The sequence below is a fragment of the Globicephala melas genome, chromosome 17, assembly GCF_963455315.2.
Source record: "Globicephala melas chromosome 17, mGloMel1.2, whole genome shotgun sequence".
Classification (NCBI taxonomy): domain Eukaryota; kingdom Metazoa; phylum Chordata; class Mammalia; order Artiodactyla; family Delphinidae; genus Globicephala; species Globicephala melas.
Genome location: NC_083330.1, coordinates 25,422,815 through 25,440,062, shown reverse-complemented (window position 1 = coordinate 25,440,062; position 17,248 = coordinate 25,422,815).

Below are 17,248 nucleotides of genomic sequence, written 5' to 3'. Positions count from 1 at the left end.
AACTACTTAGAATGTAGAATTATTTGTCTGATGAATTGAAAGAATATAGACACGTATATTTTTAAAACCAGCACATGGGCAAGGTCTCTTTTATTCCAAATAAAATTGCAAAATAATGATTTTTCTTGATCATTACCTGTTCTTGATCATGACCTATCCCTAATTTAACATCACATTACTATTTCCTTCAAATAGTTTCTTTGTTGCCTTTTGAATACACAGAGTTTTATTTTTATAATTGTTTCATCATGAAGATACTAACAGTGATAATGACCACTTTCAACTATGGTACTGCATACAATATATGATATTCACTTACAATACAGGGAGGTGTTTCTGTAAAATTAAAATACATTCATATTGGGATGTTTTTAGTAAATGATATAAATGATAATGTGTGGTTTGTCCCGTGATCAACAGAAAGATGAGTTTAAGTTTTACAGTTAGTAGATTATAATAGAGTTTACTTTCAACTGAAGTCAGTAAGTTTATTTTTTAAATATTGTTTTAATCAGAATGATTTTATTTAGAGAATGATTTTAAATGTAGGCATTCTTGGGTCTGCATATAAAACTTGGGTCTCCGTATACATGCTTTAAAAAAAGGAAAAGAAAAATTGTTGTCACATGGATTTCAAGTTCTAACTGTTCACACACTACCACATGCTAAGGTTCTTAGAAATAGTTTCCTTCCTTCCACCTCCAGTTTATATGTCATTCTAGTGTTTCCTCCTACTTTTGACAGACTTCAAATTAAGCATCACCAAGCTTCTTTTCTACATTCCCCTCAAATAGATTGCACACAGTAAACATCAATTTTCTTCAATCATCCTTGATAACACACATCTCAAATATTTTTTATAACATATATCTGTTTACTATTTTTACGTTAAGTAAAATAGTTATTATGTGCTTAAAAGTTTCAAAGGATGTAACTTAAAGTATAAGGAAAATATTAATTTAAAAACCTTTTAAGACATTCAATAGAATAGAAATGATAAAGAGATTTAATACCCACAGTTCAATTAATACTTTTGTGAACAAATTATTTTCTTAATATTTATTTATTTGGCTGCACTGGGTCTTAGTTGCAGCATGTGGGATCTTTAGTTGTGGCACATGGGGTATTTAACTGAAGCATGCAGGAGCTTTTTTAAGTTGTGGCATGCAGGCTCTTGTTGCAGCATGTGGAATCTAATTCTCTGACCAGGGATTGAACCTGGGCTCCCTGTATTGGGATTGCAGAGTCTTAACCACTGGACCACCAAGGAAGTCCTGTGAACAACGTCTTTAACAATCAAAAAAAAATCATTGTTCCTTTTGATTCTTGAATATATATATGCTAATTTTCTATGTAATTTTTTCTCATGTAACATTTTATGATAAAAAAATGCAACACAAAGTTGCATAATTCTTTAAAATTTCATTGAACGTATGCTCTAAGGATTGCATATTTACATTTTAATTATCACACTATCATTAGTTCTTACTTGATCAAAACAACATAAATGGATTTTAAAAATTGATAAATAATAAACAATCATAAAAAGAAAAAATGAGAAAAATGGCAATTTATTTTATCTGTTAATTTGCATGCCCATGATCAAAATTACTTATTTCTAGAATGAAGTTGGGGACTACACTCATTTTCTGTTATTGTTTTTATAAATGTAATTGTTCATACACTTTGTTTATATAAATAAACAAATGAGACTGTATTTTTGTAATCGAAATTTAACTAATTTTTAAACATCTTTTGAGTAACATGCCAATAATCACAATGCCCTATCTTCAAAAATTATCTTAGTGATCTATCAGCTGACGCATGTTTTATTTAATTTTGTTGAAAGCAATACTACAGAGCCTTTTTCTCAGTTCTTGGTTTCATCATTCCCTTTATTTTCACATTAGATGAAGTTAATTCTAATTGTTCTTTTGTATAGTGCCCATGAGGTTTTTATGCTTTGGGGCTATGCACCAAGTTAGGTTGTTATGAAGAAAAGGGTATCACTGTTAAAAGTTTGAGGAATTTTGAAAGGGAAAGTGAGCAGGAAGTTATATCACTACGTCTCTATTTCAAGTGTGTTATCAGGAAGATCAATTCTAGAAAAGATTAAGTATTGTGGAACTTAAGGATTTAAAATCAATTCCCTTAATATTTTCCACTTATACATGTTCCTTGTAAAACCTTAGACAAGTTTCATATCTTACATATAACCCAGTTTGAAAATTATTGACACATTTTACATTGGAATTTTTGTTTTCGTAACTGTTTTCACCCGGGACAGTGAATAATTTGAGAAGAATGATTTTGCTTTGTTTATTTGTCTGCTTGTATTTGAGAGGGCTTACACTATGCTTGCAATGTAGGAGTTAATTTTCTTTTAATGTAATGAATGGAATGTTGAATAATGTAATAGATATTTCAAAGTGTTACTGTTATTAAATACATTCTTACATTCTAATAGACGGTAAACATTTGAGGTCTTATCTATATCTATATCATCCTCATTTTTAAGGGTCATTGTGCAAAATGTCCAGTTTCCTGACCACATCTTGTGCAGAGAGTTGGGAGTCCTTAGCTAATCAATTCTTTCAAAGCTTCCAGGTGCTATCATAGGAACCAGCACAGTGACAAGGTCTTCATAGTCCTCACTCCCCAAACAGTGGAAATTGCTGCACCCATTTGGTGTCCACAAACCTTGCTTTCGATAAGCACTTCATTTCAGGCAAACAAAATTTATAATCCATTCAATTCTTTACCACTATGTGCCATGAGCTACCATTATCTCACTTTCTAATGGCAATGTGGTTATCAATACATTCAAACTATATCTGGTCAAAAACAGCAATCCCCATCATTGGCAGTCTAGTAAATGGAACTATTCCTGAGACCAAGGATTTTATTAGTCAGTGTGTCTAGACAGGAAAACAGAAACCATTCTAGATATTTTAGGTAGATAAAGGATTTAATGCAGAGTATTATTAATGAAATGTTGCAAAGTATATAAGAGAAAAATGAAGAAAGTGAGACTAGAGGAAGAAAGAAGTCAGGATGATATCTAAAGATTAGAAGGTTGTTATTACTCCCAGGAAGTATATAATCAGAATGCATTTTTGGTGTTGGGTTCAACGAGAAAATTAAGCAGTATAAGTGACTTAGAGAGTGATTGTAGTCTTTCTTTTCACATTTACTTTCTATTGAGCAGTCAGTGAAAATTTCTCTGCTAAAGTGACATTTAAGCAAAATCTTAAGGAAGTGAGCCATTTGAACTTACTCGCAGAGAAGATATTAATGGAAGAACTCTTGAGGCAGTACCTTTATTGGCACATTTGAAGAACAAGGAGGTCAGAATGGCTAGAGTGGTGTTACTAAGGGAAGGAGGTAAAAGATATCATCAGAGAGGTGGCAGGAGGCAAGGTCACGAAGCCTCCTGTGTGCCAGAGCTAGAATTTTGGATTTTATTTTCAGACAAAAGGGAAGAAAAAGGATAGTTCTGAGCAGACAAGTTTCCAAGTAATCCAGACCCCTTTGTATTCACTTCTTTTTTATAATTCCATTTGCTCCTGTGTAGATAGAACTTAGTGAATTGCTTCTAACAAATAAAATATAGTAAAAGTGACAGGACATCATTCCTGAATTTTGGAACTTATGAATTTTAAAAGCTTTTGGTTTTCAAAATTTTGAGAAATCTTGATTACATGAATCCTAAGACAAATCTTATGAACATGTTGTATATCCAATTTTCTAGCAAGGTCTCCTATAGATATCTTTGAAGCAGTCCCCACTCCCCAATTAGAAGCTCCACTATTGTTGGAAAAAAGCATTCACAGCTGCACTGTTATTTCTCCCCCATACCTTACTCTGATGGCTGACTTAAGGCTGCTAATTAGTGGGGATGCCTTTAACAAATATCTTACGTCCAGGGAAGGGTCAAGGTTGGGAAATGGAAATCACGTTGAAGGGGAGTTTCTGGACTTCTTCAGAATGAAAGTGTAATCTATCCATTCCAAATGGCTTGGCTTGGCATCTTTGAGTTTCCCAAGGAAGCCCTTGCCTTTGAAATGGAGACTTAAGCATTTGTATAAATTGCAAAGACTAAACCACTCAAAGTTGCTGAGCTCACAGTTCTATTAAGGGTGCTGCCAGAGTTCTGAAGAGAATCACCAAAAGCTTTTTTATTACTATCCTAGATGTGTCAGAAACTGTAACATTACTTAACTCCAAAAAAAAAAAAAAAAAGGCTTTAATAAATATTTTACTTGGAACCTTCTGACAAAAATCTGATGTATTGTGGATTTATTTATATTACAGATGTTTGTACTTTTTCCTGACTTTTCTGATTTTGTCCCCCCACATATCTTTGTCTTTAAAACCTAATTGTGAAGCTTCATTTCATTTCCAAATTCTTATTAAATATGAAGTTATACAAGTGACCCCTCACAGAAACCTATTGTACAAAATTATTTAAGCCAATTATAATGCCAATAATGTGCATTAGTAGGACCAGTTCTCATTTTAGTAGAAAATTACTGCTCTTGTGTAAATATTTTTATAATTTCTTTGATAATTAAAGTAAAAGACAAGTAGAAGAAGGAAGTGAGCAGAAATTTTTCTTCTTGAGATAATCGTGCTCTTTTGTGGGAATTTCAACAGTATTTTATATTAATTTTTAGAATATTCTTAGTATCCTCCTCAATGTTCTCTGTATTCTATATATACAGATGATCAAATTAAATTAAATTCTATCTTTTAGAAAAATGTCTAGAAGTATCACAATGTTAATTATATTTAACAGATAATCTGTCTAGTACCTCTATTTTGTGATCAGAACTTCCATCTCTATCTCTGTGGTTTCACTGAGAGCAGGCTTGTTCAAACATGGGAAACTTCACTCCCTACTCCACTGAGCCACAGATTATCATTTTAGTTTGGTTGTTTAACCCAAAAGTGGATCATTACATAGTTTCTCAGAGAGTATGGACTTTGACAGAGGCGGTGTCAGTTCAGGAGTTATCTAGGTGGCTCATCACATATTAACTCAGGTGCTACTGGAAGACAATTTTTGCCATGTGTGTAAACAATGAAGCCATTGTATAGTGAGGAAGTAGAATAAAATAGTCATTGATGGTGAAGTGGAGTTAAAAATTAAAAGAAAAAAAAAAGAAAAAAATGGGGCAGGAGGAGAATCCTTTGGTTCTTCCACAGTGCTCCAGTCCTTGAGCTCCTGTTCTTGAATTCCATGATTTAGTGGAATATACTTGCACCACTATATTGCATTCCTGTTTTACACAAGTCATGTTTTTATATTTACAATCAACAGTAAACTAATTCAATAGCTAAGAAAAATTTAGTATCAAGGAAAACAGTGATGACATGTTGGAATATTATATATATAGCTTTATATTTTTCAATAGTTCTTGATATTTTGGATAGAAATCCACTTTGAGGCTAGTCTAGTTTCCTTGCTATATCCTTTCTCTACTTTTCTAACAAGTCTTACTTTTTATTATCTGAGAATTTAAATATATAAATATATATTTATAAAGATAGATGATTTACACATATTTGCTATGTGACAAAACAGATGTTAAATATTTATAATATGCTTATCCAAATTTTTAACAGCTTTATTGAGAGATATTTCACCCCCTATAACTGTAGACTTCAATATTTTTCAGTAAACGTATAGGTCTGTATGACCTTCAGCACAATCTAGTTTTAGAAGATTTTTATCAGCCCTAAAGGTTGTCTCATGATCGTACCTCTTTGTCTATTTTCAAATATCTTGAACCACCTCAGCCCTAGGCAACAAATGATCTACTTTTTAATTCTATAAATTTGTTTTTGCTAGGCAATTTATATAAATGGAATCATACAATAAATTGATTTTCGCATCTGATACTTTTTACATAGCATAATAGTTTTGAAGTTCTTTCATTTTGGACGAAGTATCAGTGTTTTGCTAGTTTGTATTGCTAAATAATATTATATTGTTTACATATACCACAGTTTGTTTTTCCATTCAACAGTTAATGAACATTTGATTTCCTTCAACTATTTAGCTATCATGAATGATGCTGCTATGAACACTCTTGTACAAGGCATTGTGTGGACATATGTATAATTTTTCATGGGTAGGTCTTACCACTGGAATTTCTGGGTCAAATGATAAACATATGTTAATGTTTAAGAAATTTCCAAACTTTTCTCAAAACTGACTATCATTTTACATTAAAACTACAATGTATGATGGTTTTAATTTTCCCACACCTTCACAAACAGATGAAATGCTTATTTGTGTGTATATGTAAAAAAAATATATATATATACACACACATACATATATACATACATACACACACACATATCACTCCAATATAGTGAATGTGTACTAGTATCTCATTGTGATTTTAATTTGCATTTCCTTAAGAAATAAGGTTATCAAGCATCTTTTCATGTGCTATTAATGACTCAGATCATTTTTAGCAAAATGTTTATTTTATTCTTTTGTCTATTTTAATTGTTTTTTGTCTTCTACTTATTAATTTATAAGTGTTCTACATTCTGGATATAGTTCCTTTATCAGATAAATGATTGCAAATATTTTCTCCCAGTCATTGCCTTGTCTTTTTATTATCTTATTGATGTTTTTGAAGCACAACAAATTTTAATATTGATAAACTCACACAAATTATATTTTTAAATGTTTTGAACTAGAGATACAGATGTAGAGAACAAATGTATGGACACTAAGGGGAGAAAGTGGCGGGGGTGGGTGTGCTGTTGGGATGAATTGGGAGATTGGGATTGACATGTATACACTAATATGTATAAAATGTATGACTAATAAGAAACTGCTGTATAAAAAAAAAATAAAATAAATTTCAAAAACAAAAAAGAATAACTCTTTCAAATAAAGTGGAAAATGGTGGGTGATATTCATCTATTATCAATATTCTAATAAATATTCTCAAATTTTCAAAAAAAAAGTTTTGGATCATGTCTGGTGACACTGTTTTGCCAAATCACTGGTTCCAAGATATTGTCCTATGTTTATTGTAGAAGATTTATGGTTTTAGTTCTTATACTTAATATTACCATATTACCATCTATTTGGAATAAATTTGGGATATGATTTGAGATAAGGATCACATGTCCTTTTTTTTCATGTGGATATCCAAATGTTCCAACATATTTGTTGAGGAGAATAATTTCCAATTGAATTAGTTCTGTACCCTTGTTTCAAAGACTTGTTTTTAGATTCCTAATTTTAATATCTCTATTCTTGGCCAATAACATACCTCATTACTGTATCTTTATAATGAATTTTAAAATAAGATCTGTAAATCATACCATCTTTTCTTTTCTTTTTTTTTAATTAAAAAAAATAAAAGAGGCACTAGTGCTGTGTCAGTGTCCTGGGGCCACCCTAACAAATCACCTCAGCTCAACAACACAAATGTGTTGTCTCACAGTCCGGAGGCCAGAGTCCAAGTTCACAGTGTCGGCAGGGTTGGCTCCGTCTGAACGCTGTGGGGAACAGTGCTCCAGGCCTCTCTCCTAGCTTCTTGTGACCTCAGGTGTCCTAGGCTTGTAGATGTGTTTTTCCCGTGTCTTCACATTGTCTTCCTTTTGTGTACGTCTCTCTCTGGGTCCACATTTCCCTGTTTTATAAGCACACCAGATACCATTAGGGCCACCTAATGGCCTCAACTTGATCATCCACGAAGACCTTACTTCCAAATAAGGTCACATTCACAGGTACTGGGGACTGAGACTTAAACATCTTTCAGGAAAACACAATTCAACCATGACAAGTGCTAACACAAATAGGTTTTTTTCTGACATAAGCCATACTTGGCTGGGGTTTTCACTTTTTTAAAGTAGGCCATTGTTTTGTTTTGTTTTTCCTGAAACATTGTATATTGTTTACTTATGTTGGGGTGAAATTCACATAACATACAGCTAACCATTTAGAAGTGAACTATTCAGTGACATTTAGTCCATTCGCAATGCTGTGAAACCACCACCTCTATCTATTTCCAAAACATTTTCATCACCCTAAATGGAAACTCTGTACCCATGAAACAATGGCTCCCAAGCCTCTGGCAACCCCCAACCTGTACCGTTGCTTTTTTTTTTATAATTATTGAATTTTATTTTATTTATTTTTTATACAAGTTCTTATTAGTCATCAATTTTATAAACATCAGTGTATACCTGTCAATCCCAATCTCCCAATTCATCACACCACCACCACCACCACCACCACCCCCCGCAGTTTTCCCCCCTTGGTGTCCATACGTTTGTTCTCTACATCTGTGTCTCAATTTCTGCCCTGCAAACTGGTGCATCTGTACCGTTTTTCTAGGTTCCATATATATGCATTAATATATGATACTTGTTTTTCTCTTTCTGACATACTTCACACTGTATGACAGTCTCTAGATCCATCCATGTCTCAACAAATGACTGAATTTTGTTCCTGTTTATGGCTGAATAATATTCCATTGCATATATGTACCACAACTTTTTTATCCATTCATCTGTTGATGGGCATTTAGGTTGCTTCCATGACCTGGCTATTGTAAATAGTGCTACAATGAACATTGTGGTGCATGTGTCTTTTTGAATTGTAATTTTCTCTGGGTATATGCTCAGTAGTGGGATTGCTGGATCATATGGTAATTTATTTTTAGTTTTTTAAGGACCCTCCATACTGTTCTCCATAGAGGCTGTATCAGTTTACATTCCCATCAACAGTGCAAGAGGGTTTCCTTTTCTCCACACCCTCTCCAGCATTTGTTGTTTGTAGATTTTCTGATGAAGCCCATTCTAACTGGTGTAGGGTGATACCTCATTGTAGTTTTGATTTGCATTTCTCTAATAGTTAGTGATGTTGAGCAGCTTTTCATGTGCTTCTTGGCCATCTGTATGTCTTCTTTGGAGAAATGTCTTTTTAGGTCTTCTGCCCATTTTTGGATTGGGTTGTTTGTTTTTTTTAATATTGAGCTGCATGAGCTGTTTATATATTTTAGAGATTAATCTTTTGTCCATTGATTCATTTGAAAATATTTTCTCTCATTCTAAGGGTTGTCTTCTCATCTTGTTTATGGTCTCCTTTGCTGTGCAAAAGCTTTTACATTTCATTAGGTCCCATTTTTTTATTTTTGTTTTGATTTCCATTACTCTAGGAGGTGGATCAAAAAAGATCTTGCTGTGATTTATGTCCAAGAGTGTTCTTCCTATGTTTTGCTCTAAGAGTTTGATAGTGTCTGGTTTTACACTTAGGTGAACATTTAGTTCACCATTGTTCTAATTTCATTCTTTTACACGTAGCTGTCTAGTTTGCCCAGCACCGCTTGTTGAAGAGACTGTCTTTTCTCCATTGTATATCTTGCCTCCTTTGTCATAGATTACTTGACCATAGGTGCATGGGTTTACCTCTGGGCTTTCTATCTTGTTCCATTAATCTATGTTTCTGTTTTTGTGCCAGTACCGTATTGTCTTGATTACTGTAGCTATGTAGTATAGTCTGAAGTAAGGCAGTCTGATTCCTCCAGCTCCGTTTTTTTCTCTCAAGATTGCTTTGGCTATTCGGGGTCGTTTGTGTCTCCATACAAATTTTAAGATTTTTTGTTCTAGTTCCGTAAAAAATGCTATTGGTAATTTGATAGGGGTTGCATTAAATCTGTAGATTTCTTTGAGTAGTATAGTCATTTTCACAATATTGATTCTTCCAATCCAAGAACATGGTATATCTCTCCATCTGTTGGTATCATTTTTAATTTCTTTCATCAGTGTCTTATGGTATTCTGCACACAGGTCTTTTGTCTCCCTAGGTGAGTTTATTCCTAGGTATTTTATTCTTTTTGTTGCAATGGTAAATGGGACTGTTTCCTTAATTTCACTTTCAGATTTTTCATCATTAGTGTATAGGAATGCAAGAGATTTCTGTGCATTAATTTTGTATCCGGCACCTTTACCAAATTCACTGATTAGCTCTAGTAGTTTTCTGATGGCATCTTTAGGATTCTCTATGTATAATATCATGTAATCTGCAAACAGTGACAGTTTTACTTCTTTTTTTCCAATTTGTATTCCTTTTATTTCTTTTTCTTCTTGGATTGCTGCAGCTAGGACTTCCAAAACTATGTTGAATAATAGTGGTGAGAGTGGACATCCTTGTCTTGTTCCTGATCTTAGAGGAAATGCTTTCAGTTTTTCACCATTGAGAATGATGTTTTCTGTGAGTTTGTCATATATGGCCTTTATTATGTTGAGGTAGGTTCCCTCTATGCCCACTTTCTGGAGAGTTTTTTTATCATAAGTGGGTGTTGAATTTTGTCAAAAGCTTTTTGTGCATCTATTGACGTGATCATATGGCTTTTATTCTTCAGTTTGTTGATATTGTGTATCACATTGATTTGTGTATATTGAAGAATCCTGCATCCCTGGGATAAATCCCACTTGATCATGGTGTATGATCATTTTAATGTGTTGCTGGAATCTGTTTTCTAGTATTTTGTTGAGGATTTTTGGATCTATATTCTTCAGTGATATCAGTCTGTAATTTTCTTTTTTTGTAGTATCTTTGTCTGGTTTTGGTATCAGAGTGATGGTGGTCTCATAGAATGAGTTTGGGAGTGTGCCTTCCTTCCAATTATTTGGAAGAGTTTGAGAAGGACGGGTGTTAGCTCTTCTCTAAATGTTTGATAGAATTCTCCTGTGAAGCCATCTGGTCCTGGACTTTTGTTTTTTGGGAGATTTTTAATCACAGTTTTAATTTCATTACTTGTGATTCGTCTGTTCATATTTTCTATTTCTTCCTGGTTCAGTCTTAGAAGGTTATATCTTTCTAAGAATTTGTCCATTTCTTCCCGGTTGTCTATTTTATTGCCATATAGTTGCTGGTAGTAGTGTCTTAGGATGCTTTGTATTTCTGCCGTGTTTGTTGTAACTTCTCCTTTATCGTTTCTAATTTTATTGATTTGAATCCTCTCCCTCTTTTTCTTGATGAGTCTTGCTAATGGTTTATCAATTTTGTTTATCTCTTCAAAGAACTAACTTTTACTTTTATTGATCTTTGTTATTGTTTTCTTTGTTTCTATTTCATTTTTTTCTGCTCTGATCTTTATGATTTCTTTCCTTCTGCTAACTTTGGGTTTTGTTTGTTCTTCTTTCTCTAGTTCCTTTAGGTGTAAGGTTAGATTGCTTATTTGAGATTTTTCTTTTTTCTTGAGGTAGGCTTGTATAGCTATAAACTTCCCTCTTAGAATGGCTTTTGCTGCATCCCATAGGTTTTGGATTGTGTTTTCATTGTCATTTGTCTCTAGGTTTTTTTGGTTTCCTCTTTGTTTTATTCAGTGATCTCTTGGTTATTTAGTAACATAGTGTTTAGCCTCCATGTGTTTTTGTTTTTTATGTTTTCTCCCCTATAATTGATTTCCAATCTCATAATGTTTTGGTCAGAAAAGATGCTTGATATGATTTCAATTTTCTTAAATTTGCTGAGGCTTGATTGTGACCAAAGATGTGATCTATCCTGGAGAATGTTCCATGCACACTTGAGAAGAAAGGGTAATCTGCTGTTTTTGCATGGAATGTCCTATAAATATCAGTTAAATCTATCTTGTCTATTGTGTCATTTAAAGCTTCTGTTTCCTTGTTTATTTTCATTTTGGATGATCTGTCCATTGGTTTAAGTGAGGTGTTAAAGTCCCCCACTATTATTGTGTGACTGTCGATTTCCTCTTTTACAGCTGTTAGCAATTGCCTTATGTATTGAGGTGTTCCTATGTTGGCTGCATATATATTTATAATTGTTATATCTTCTTCTTGGGTTAATCCCCTGATCTTTATGTAGTGTCCTTCTTTGTCTCTTGTAACATTCTTTATTTTAAAGTCCATTTTATCTGATATGAGTATTGCTACTCCAGCTTTCTTTTTTTGTTTGTTTGTTTGTTTGTTTTTGTGGTACGCGGGCCTCTCACTGTTGTGGCCTCTCCCATTGCAGAGCACAGTCTCCGGATGTGCAGGCTCAGTCGCTATGGCTCATGGGCCTAGCTGCTCCATGGCATGTGGGATCTTCCCAGACCGGGGCACAAACCTGTGTCCCCTGCATTGGTAAGTTGACTCTCAACCACTGCACCACCAGGGAAGCCACCAGCTTTCTTCTGATTTCCATTTTCATGGAATATATTTCTCCATCCCCTCACTTTCAGTCTGTATGTGTCCCTAGGTCTGAAGTGGGTCTCTTGTAGACAGCATATATATGGGTCTTGTTTTTGTATCCATTCAGTAAGCCCATGTCTTTTGGTTGGAGCATTTAATCCATTTATATTTAAGGTAATTATCAATATGTATGTTCCTATGACCATTTTCTTAATTGCTTTGGGTTTGTTTTTGTAGGCCCTTTTCTTCTCTTGTGTTTCCCACTTAGAGAATTTCCTTTCACATTTGTTGCAGAGATGGTATGCTGGTGCGGAATTCTCTTAGCTTTTGCTTGTCTGTAAATCATTTGATTTCTCCATCTAATCTGAATGAGATCCTTGCCGGTAGAGTAATCTTGGTTGTAGGTTCTTCCCTTTCATCACTTTAAGTATATCATGCCACTTCCTTCTGGCTTGTAGAGTTTCTGCTTTGAAATCAGCTGTTAACCTTATGGGAGTTCCCTTGTATTTTATTTGTCTTTTTTCTCTTGTTGCTTTCAATAATTTTTCTTTGTCTTAATTTTTTTCAACTTGATTACTATGTGTTTCGGCATGTTTCTCCTTGGGTTTATCCTGCCTGGGACTCTCTGCACTTCCTGGACTTGGGTGGCTATTTCCTTTCCCATGTTAGGGAAGTTTTCTGCTATAATCTCTTCAAATATTTTATCTGGCCCTTTCTCTCTCTCTTCTCCTTCTGGGACCCCTGTAATGTGAATGTTGCTGCATTTAATGTTGTCTCAGAGGTCTCTTAGGCTGTCTTCATTTCTTTTCATCCTTTTTTCTTTATTCTGTTCCACAGCAGTGAATTCCACCATTCTGTCTTCCAGTCACTTATTCATTCTTCTGCCTCAGTTATTCTGCTATTGATTCCTTCTAGTGTAATTTTAATTTCAGTTATTGTATTGTTCATCTCTGTTTGTTTGTTCTTTAATTCTTCTAGGTCTTTGTTAAACATTTCTTGCATCTTCTCGATCTTTGCATCCATTCTTTTTCCGAGGTCCTGGATCATCTTCACTATCATTATTCTGAATTCTTTTATGGAAGGTTGCCTATCTCCACTTCATTTAGTTGTTTTTCTGGGGTTTTATCTTGTTCCTTCATCTGGTACATAGCCCTCTGCCTTTTCATACTTTCTATCTTTCTGCGAATGTGGTTTTTGTTCCACAGGCTGCAGGATTGTAGTTCTTTTTGCTTCTGCTGCCTGCCCTCTGGTGGATGAGCCTATCTAAGAGGCTTGTGTAAGTTTCCTGATGGGAAGGACTGGTGGTGGGTAGAGCTGACTGTTGCTCTGGTGGGCAGAGCTCTGTAAAGCTTTAATCCACTTGACTGCTGATGCTGGGGCTGGGATCCCTCCCTGTTGGTTGTTTGGCCTGAGGCAACCCAACACTGGAGCTTTCCTGGGCTCTTTGGTGGGGTTAATGACAGACTCTGGGAGGGCTCATGCCAAGGAGTACTTCCAGAACTTCTGCTGCTAGTGTCCTTGTCCCCACAGTGAGACACAGCCACACCCTGCCTCTGCAGGAGACCCTCCAACACTAGCAGGTTGGTCTGGTTCAGTCTCCCCTGGGGTCACTTCTCCTTCCCCTACGTCCTCATGCACACACTACTTTGAGTGTGCCCTCCAAGAGTGGAGTCTCTGTTTCCCACAGTCCTGTCAAAGTCCTGAAATCAAATCCCACTAGCCTTCAAAGTCTGATTCTCTAGGAATTCCTCCTTCCATTGCCAGACCCCCAGGTTGGGAAGCCTGATGTGGGACTCAGAACCTTCACTCCAGTGGGTGGACTTCTGTAGTATAAGTGTTCTCAGTCTGTGAGTCACCCACCCAGCTGTTATGGGATTAGATTTTGCTGTGATTGCGCCCCTCCTACCATCTCATTGTGCCTTCTCCTTTGTCTTTGGATGTGGGGTATCTTTTTTGGTGAGTTCCAGTGTCTTCCTATCGATGATTGTCCATCAGCTAGTTGTGATTCTGGTGTTCTCACAAGAGAGAGTGAGAGCATGTCCTTCTACTCCACCATCTTTGTTCAGGCTCCCATCTTTTCTTCTTCTTCAAGTTGTTTGGTAATTCTAAGTTCTCTGCATTTCAATATAAATTATAATACAGCTTAAAAAAAGAAGCCAACTTTAATTTTGATATCGATTGATTTAAACTATAGACCAGTTTAAAGAGAATCATCTTTTTGCTGATATTGAACTTCTAATCCATCATCATGGTATGTTGTTATATTTACTCATATCTTTTCAATTTCTCTCACCAACATTTTATAATTTTTGTTAAAGTCATACCTCAGTATGATTTGATTTTTCATGCTGTTGTTAAAATAATTGTCTTCTAAATTTTATTGTCAGATTTTTTTCTAGTATATAAAAGCATATGTTGATTTTGTATATGTATCTTACATACTGTGGTACTGCTAAAACATTTATTATGTGTGGGGGGGCGGTCCATGGATTTTCCATATGAGACTGAGTCATTTGCTAATAAATCAGTATTACTTTATTTCTAATCTGTATTATTTTAATTTCTAGAACCTCAAGTACAATTACGAGTAGAAGTGATGAAGGCAATGTCCTTGCATTCCTTCCCAATGTTAGGAGAAAAGTATTTGCTCTTTCACTATTAAGCATTATTTTAGTTATGAAGTTTTTCTAGGTGTTTTTATTAGTTTATAGAAGTTTCCTTTTAATCATAGTATGTTGAGAGTTTTTATCAAAACCAGTTTTGAATTTTGTTCTAATGCTTTTTCTTTAAATAATAAGATGAACAAGTGGTTTAGATGCTTTATTCTATTAATATGGTGCTTTAACATTAATTACTTTTTATATGTTAAACCAATCTTGAATTACTAGGATTATCTCTACTTGGTTACATTGTATAATAATTTCTATTAGTGTGATCTTTCTTAAATGTTTTAAAATATTGTTGTATATATGTTCCTGAGAGTTTTTCATCTATAATTTCCCTTTCTTGAAATGTCTTGGTCTAGCCTTAGTATCAGAGTAGCACTGGCCTCATAGAGTGAGAAGTGGTCTAGCTTCTATTTTACAAAGAGTTTGTGAACTGATATTATTTCTTATTTAATGATTTGATAGAATTTCCCCCACTTACTTGCATCTGGTCCTGGGTCTCTTTTTGTATATGTGGAGTGGGAGGAGAGAAAACAATCTCTAAATACTAATTCAATTTTCTGTTGTAGATATATTCAGATTTTTTCTTCTTGATTCACTTTTGGTAATTAAGTTTTCTCTAGGAATTTGTCCCTGTCATCTAAATTGTCAAATTTGTTGACATAAATTTATTTGACATCTAGGTGATTCACCTTGATAACACTTTAACTTTGTTGCCCAGACTTGGTGGTAGATCAGTAGACAAATGGAACATGCATGGTTTGAAAAATCATGGAGGATAAGAACTCACAACCCAAAGATGGCAATCTGGGATTCCCCAATAAGTAAGTAACTGAGGCCTGCAGAGGTTCTGGTTAGCTGAAAATGCTTAGCATCCAGAATGGATATTAGAGGAGGATATACTATCAACTAGGACTTGACTAGCAGCAACAGAGTGTGTTAAAGCTTGTCATTTTACCTTTCCTGTCACATAACCATTAACCTTGGGGAAAATGATCACCTTATTCTCTAAGAGCAGTTTCCAGAATTTTTTGAAGTAGAGCCTATGACTGCTTCATGCAGTGGTACAAGAACCAGCCCCAAAATTATTTTGGTTTTAAAGATAAGTCAAATCAACCCTCTGTAACTGAAGTCAACAAATTAAACATTGATTTTGCTCATATCAATTTGAGTCACTTTTCTAATAGGCTTCAAAACGTTTTAAAGAGCTGAATTAAATGCTGACATCAGGTATTACTGAGCAAGTTACTAAAGAACCTCATTTACAAAGACAATGTGATTATGGAGTTTAGAAAGCTGTTTTTCTTATTCACATTAGGGAATTCATTCTCTCTTGTGGAGGATGTCCAGAGAAAGAAGTGTGATTAAGTCAAAGCTTCTTAATTCATTGTCATAAACATGCTAATGACAGACCTCCTGGCAAACACACCAATGGTTTTTACTAGTGGGAGTGTCCTTAACTATGGAATACTCTAGCAGAATGATCCTGGTCTGTTTAATTTTGCATGAAACTCACAAATTCAAATCTATGTCTTTAGAAGCATGGCTTCCTGGACAATATTGTGTATGCTATGTAATTATTCTAGCATAAAATTTAGATAACTCATGGTAGAAAGAGTTCACTTTTGTGTATTGATGTCCTCACATATAAACTTAAAGATCTCATGTTATATCAGGAACAAAATGAATCTTAATGTTATCAAAATAGTATTTTAATCAGCATTGGTAGTCTAAAACCTTTTAATGTCTCTTGTTTCTCATGCCTTTCTATATCCTTACAATTATTAGTAAATTCCAATTATGGTCCCAGATTTGTGGATCTGATTTTACAGTCTGTATCTTTGTGTTTACTTGACAATTCAGGACTTAAAGTCATGGTTCCCAAAAGATAATATTTGGATATTGTTATTCATATTTTAAATGTGTATGTTGCTATAGAGTCAAATTATATTTAATTTGTATATTTAAAGGTTTAAATAATTAAAAGTTTTAAAATTGTATATATTTTTATCAAAATGATATTTTGATTGTATTATCCTAGAATTTTATGCTATATTCTAATAAACTGGAATAAATAAAATAAGTGAATTATATATTAAAATTACTCAAAAGCATTTAGTTAATTCTAGCTATATTTAACATTTTTATATTGCTCAACAGAAATTCTAACTGAATTCTCAAAGTTAACAGTATCCTTTTCGAGTGCTTTTTATTCATTATACTTCTTAGGGGGTAAAAAGATAAATCTAGTAGTTCATAGATTGAGTATATGAACCTCTATGAGCTAAAAACTTTAAAATGGCCTTCAAGCTATTTTCAAAATTTCTAAAAGCTAGAAGAATGATAGAAACTGTCTATTCTAAATGTCAAATAATTTTGCTCTTGACCAGAATGGTATCAATTTG